This window comes from Dermacentor variabilis, chromosome 8, assembly GCF_050947875.1.
Source record: "Dermacentor variabilis isolate Ectoservices chromosome 8, ASM5094787v1, whole genome shotgun sequence".
NCBI lineage: Eukaryota > Metazoa > Arthropoda > Arachnida > Ixodida > Ixodidae > Dermacentor > Dermacentor variabilis.
Window position 1 is genome coordinate 23,199,591 of NC_134575.1, and position 6,000 is coordinate 23,205,590.

A 6,000-nucleotide genomic window follows, 5' to 3' on the forward strand; every position below is an offset into this window, starting at 1 on the left:
ATAGAAGGTAGATGACACAACTAAGGTTCAGGTGTTGTAGCCGTGAGCTTGAGCTGTGTTTACACGAATGCGACAATGGGGCTTCGCGTCATTTTCCTCGAGATATTCAAGCGCGCTGTGTCGTCTCATATGCTTACCATCATGTTGATAGAAGGGCCATGGTTGGTAGATGACACAACTAAGGTTCAGGTGTTGTAGCCGTGAGCCGTGTTTACACGAATGCGACAATGGGGCTTCGCGTCATCTACACGATTTTTTTTTTCAGCGGTTCCTAGAACACTTTCTATTCAGTAGCAAAGGGGAACGTACTGATATATGTTGATCCGTGCCGCACTGTCGACCCGGTGGCTAAACAAAAACTCAGTGCCCTTCCACTCTCGAAAGAAGGATGTCAGGCAAAGCTGTGTATGTGGGACCCTTCACGACTGCTTCACCTCAGCCGCGGGTCAGCCTGGTATTGCACTATCTTTGGGATCGGGCCACGTATGGGGAGGGCTTAACGCCAGCTTCACCTCCGCCGCGGGTTGGGCCGGCATTACACTATCTTAGGGGGAACTAGCCTTTAACTGCTTCGCTTAATTTAGACGAGCTGCATGGTTCACAGCCCAGGGCAGCGCGGTTTCACGATTTTAGTACGCATTAATCGCAGGGATCTGTTGACGCGTCGTGGAAAAGAACATGTGCGCACTGTTGTCGCCGCTAGGCCCAGTAACAAATGGTCAGCTCGATTTCACGTAGAGGCTTTCATGACGCTGCCGATTTTCTCGCTTCATTATCTCACAACACAACTCATACAGTGATTTCTGCTTTTATTAGTGTGAAATATTGCTCTCGCTTCAATATTTCACAACGCAACTCATACATTGCCTTCTGCTCTTATTCGTGCGAAATATTGCAAAGAAGAGTACGAGGCAAAGTATGAGCTATTTGATTACTATGCGTGTAGTACCCGATTGCCATATTTAAGGCGAAACCTTAAATCTGTATGTTTCATGGTCTCGTTGTGTTGTAAAGAAAATCGCTAGTGACACTGCTCGCACGTTCGTCCTCGCCTTCTTCCACGTCGCTGCCACATCGATGCGCTAACCATGCTAAAAAGGCCACAGTTAATTGATATTTAAATCACTCGTAAGCACAACCTCTGGTGCTAGTTCGGGCGAGTTGATTAAGGTACAGTTAATTAAGGTAGACTTAAGGCACTCGAACCCACGACCTTTAGTGGGGAGAAAGCGTGCATCTCTTGAGCGTGCAGGCTTTTGCCTTCAACCTCTGTATCAATAACCTGTTTTAAGTTGTTGATTCATTTCGCACTGGCTTTTTACGTGATGAGCTACACGCAGTTTCTCATAAAATCAAACATAGTGGCAAAACAGCCATTTACTATGACCCCGGAGTTTTTATTCAACTTCAAGTAACTTTGCCTTCCAAGCACGGTTTTCCTCTTGCACTCGTAGAGATATACACCGAGCCTACATATCATATGCCCGCATAGATGTCCTCGCAAAATCTATCCAAAACCTACAGACAACCTTTCGTCTTGTGACCACTTGTATGTTTCTTTTTTTTTTTTTTTTTTAACCTTTTTGCAGAGAGCACGAAAGACCAATATGGAACACTGGATAACTGGCGCGCCAATATAGCATCTGCCATTGTCAGTAGGCAACGTTTCGTGTCGATGAAATATATCTCCAGAGAGGCAAAATAGTCCATGAAGCTATCTACAGTTAGCCTAAAGAGCCTATAACTCCACTTTCACAACGTAATGACCAAGCAAACTATTTTTCTACAAAATTATCACGCCACTTCAGTGAAACTTCGTTACGGAGGCTCGACAATGCGCCCTCTTAAAATATGAACCACATACTGCTCGCATTGTGCTTGTCTCCCTCACCTAGCAGGTAGAGTGCCCCTACGATGATGGTGACGCCAGCAATGACCGTGACGACAGCCTTGTGGTCCTTGTGGTCCAAGCTGACGATGGCTTTCTGGACCTCCTCCACCAGACCGAATCGTTCAGTTGGCAGATGCTTTTGTTGAAGCTGTCAGCGTAGCGGTGCAGCACCCGCTTCTGCACGTTCGATGTCAATGAAGAGCTTTAGGGTGTCCGGCATTCCGGTAAATGCAAGCGGAGCGGGCGTTTTGCCCGTTGAGCGGAGGCGCAAACGTGAGTGTCCTGCATGGTGCAGCCATTACGTGGTGCAGAGCTCAACCAGACAAACATAGAGATAATATACTGCCGTAAACAAGTGTTCTACTTTGCCGCTAGTATAAGCTTTCGACAGTGACGTAATTGTGTCCACAATTACGCCGCTGCCGAAAATTTACAGCATTAACGAAGTAGAATACACTTGGTAACTGCAGTAACACCTCTTTGTGTAGTCTGACCAGGTGGCCGCACCGTGCAAGCCATTCATGTATGCGCCTCCGCTCTACCAGTAAAACGCCCAGTCTGCTTGCCTTAACCGGCATACCGGGCACGCTAAAGCTACTTAATGCAGCAAACAAAAAAAGAAACTTTATTCGGCCAGCATACAGAACGCAGGCTCATCAAAAGCGCACTGTTCCTAATTCTAGCGACCGCAATACTCGCTACGGTTTGTTTGTGCTGTTCCTGTAATATATATAATAAGTTCCAGCTTCCTGGACAACAAGAGCTCTGGTGTTCACCTTTCGAGGACTGTATACCAGTTCTAAGAAATAAAAAACTGCCTGTGCCAGGTAGCCCAAGTCTATTCCTTGAACTGCATCGACAGAAGATAATTGGAAGGCACTCAAGTAATGACGAATCATCGCGGAAGTTTCCTCTCGTAGCCATTTTTTTCTGTGCATGCTTATGATCTACATTGCATCTGGTAGTTTCAGTAGAGCTGTTGTCACCTGCCGTAATTGGAATACTAATCAATCAGAACGAATCGACATCCGACATTGTTCAACTTATATATGCACTGCGCAGTCTATGAACAACGCGGCTAGCGTACAAAGCTGAATTTCTGACTGGACCACTTTTCATGATGTTAAGCTTGTATTCATAAACAAAAACCCTGTAAACTTGTTGCTACTCTACCATCAAAGTCGGACATCCAAAACCGTCCAGTGACTTCCTGCAAGGAACAGAGAAGTATGTTAGATTGCATGGAGAGTACAGGCAATAAGAATTTAGCATATAACAATTTTCACAGGTACCGTGGTTTGCACCGTCTTTCGACAATGTAGGTATTCTCTCTGAAGCGGTACTGGTTTGAACCACAACATCGCCAACATGGGCGGGATTTTTTTAAGGAAGTTTGGTTGTAATCGAAAATGGGTCACTGATAAATTACCAGGTAGCGAAGCCGGCTGAACATGCCGTCAGACTGGCGAAGTCAACGTCAAGCACAGGAAAGGAAGGTCTGGCCAGCATCCCAAACAATCCTTTCTTCTTTCTTTGCCCATCACTATGATCAAAACAAGCAGCTGGGTGGAAGAATAATCATAGCGGTCAGGGAAACTATCTGGGGTCTTTGTAATCTTTGCTTCAATTAGCGCCGTCGAAGAATTTGGGGGGTATGCAGTTGTGGTTTAGATCCAACGAAATACCATCGAGGCAGGCGGGACATCATTGTTAGGAAAAAAGCAGATCACTGACAATAAGTTCGACCGGTTTTTTTCTGCACAATTGTGTAAGTGGGTGCAGGTCAGCCAAACATTGAGGAAGGCATAGACACATACATTATAAACGAGGCATCACCGAGGCAACTAGATATATCAGCATACGCGAAATACATAAGTTGTGTCCTCGTGTGTTTAAGCTTTAGTCAGGGTCGCAATGCATTCATATAGCTTAACTGCTGGCATGGCCGTACCCATCGCCGAGGTGAGGTCGATATATGCCGGAGAAGCCCCGACACCGTAAGCTCAGGTACGACGACATAGGCCGGGGGCGAAGCCTAGTCACAGCATCATTCTAGTTTTAGTATATAGCAATCGTAGCCAAAGATGCAGCCTGCGCTCAGCAGCCGCCGCAAGTCCAGCAATGACAGGAAGTGGGCTGGTTCTCCTGCAGCAATTGCCAGCACGAACAGGTATACGAGATCAGAGGCATGAACCAACATACGAGCAAGGTTCACCAGGAGGACGGCAAGGACAAAGCCCAGATCACCAAGATCAGGACCAGTGATGTCAGGGCATGGCCCACCACTCTGACCCCGACGTTGCTCGCCATGTCCTGCCGCTCCATCAGAGGTGTGAGCCCTGTTGCTCGTGATTTTGGAGGCCAAATCCACGCAGCGATCACGCGGACACTCATGCCTTCAGCCCCATACGCTGAACACAAGCGCCGAGCCGTGCACTTTGAAATCCGCGCTCTATGAAATGCCGTCCTTTTGTTAGATTGCATGGAGAGCACAGGCAATAAGAATTTAGCATATAACAGCATAGCACATAGCGTTTAAATTTACACAGGTACCGTGGTTCGCACACCTTTGACGTCTTTCGACAACATAGGTATTCTCTCTGAAGCGGTACTTGTTTGAACCACAACATCGCCAACATGGGCGGTGTTTCTTTTAGGAAGTTTGGTTGTAATCGAAAAAGGGTCACCGATAAATTACCAGTGTAGCGAAGCCGGCTGAACATGCCGTCAGACTGGCGAAGTCAACATCAAGCACAGGAAAGGAAGGAAGTTGGCATTTAAGGCTGGCAATTGTTTTCTAAGTGCTTAAGACCTGTGCCCCAGTTGGTTTCTCTAGGACATAAATCCCAGAACGCCGCGTTTGAGACTTTAATATTAGAGGGCCGGAGGCAGCTGCGCTCAAGAAGCCTAGACTAAATTTTATCATATGAAACTACGACTTCCAAAATGGTCGAAAGTTTCGTAGCAGTTGGCATTTAAGGCGAACAAGGCGACAGACAAGATAACCTCGTTAGGATATGTTAGCGAATGAATGCGGCTCATATGCACTTCTAGTGGTATGATAGTACAATGGAATGTAGTTGCTATCTTGTCATGTTAGTTTAGCATATTTATGTCACTGCTGTGCTCTCATGGAACACTAGTATTCCGGAAATTTTTAAAGGACAGGACCGAGTTTGATATACAGGACCCATTTGATATACTAGTGTAGTAAAAGCACAAAGACAATAGATGTTAGGCTTCTTGGTGTGGCTTCATGGACTGCTGATAATGCGTGGCCCTTCGAGCCTTTCTATACAATGTTATATACATTGTTTGCGCTGAGGCATCTCAGCTACTGCCACCCTTGACAGTTATTTTCTACACAGCCACGCTGGCATCTCTGATAATCATTTTACCTCTATTTCATGGTGAAGAGCCTGTGCGGACCCTCCTGGTTGGTGTCCTCTAAAATGTCGATGAGCTCATAGGCGAGTTTCCAATCTTGACAGTCAATGTCACCAGTGTTACTTCACCGCACCATCCTGCTTGGCCGATGCTTCCTACAAGACGCACAAACACATTTGTCAGGTCAATGCAGTGATTTGCGCGAATTGGCAAAGCATTCGTATATAGTTTTTTTTTTTGCACTAGAAAACACCGAGAAATAAAGGCTGGAACAGCACCACAGAAGTGCTACTTGCAACTCATTTATTTCTAATTTCGAACTGAACCCACGCGTTTGTATATAGCGGTATGCACACTTTCAGAGCAGACTATGCTTCAGGTAAACTATTTTGTCGGAAAGCGGGAGGGAAGGCAGCTCTTCAGATGTAGGCCTTCCTGGGTTTTCTTTACTAACAGTACATTAGTTGATGAAAGCAGTTCCTATGGAGTGTTTTTGAAAACTTGTGTAGTACAATTAAGAAATACGAATTCAATTAAATAATCCGGATGCCAAGATATGAACAATTGACATTAGATTTTTATTACTTTCGACAAACACGGAACAATTAGCAGTTGCACAATGTTCCTGATAAAAAAATACTTTCGAAGTTCCAATTCCTCACGTTAAAAACACCCTCGAAACGTGCAACGTGCAAATCGATGTACACTGTAGCAGATACTAA

General features: G+C 45.6%; 1 protein-coding gene across 7 annotated transcripts in view; it reads right to left on the bottom strand.

Annotated features, from left to right (window-relative positions):
- The window catches only part of LOC142589816 (uncharacterized), a 45,233-nt gene extending 39,838 nt beyond the window's left edge, over positions 1-5,395 (bottom strand). For 6 of the 7 annotated variants that reach the window (XR_012829970.1, XR_012829968.1, XR_012829969.1 and 3 more), the window contains exons 1-3: positions 5,290-5,395; positions 3,065-3,101; positions 1,892-2,068 (exon numbers count right to left, since the gene is read on the bottom strand). The gene's annotated coding sequence lies outside the window, so the exon portion shown is untranslated. Of the gene's footprint in view, positions 1-1,891; positions 2,069-3,064; positions 4,037-5,289 lie in introns of those variants that run through there. The other variant, XM_075701394.1, reaches the window with a different exon arrangement.
- Positions 5,396-6,000: the final 605 nt, after the last annotated feature.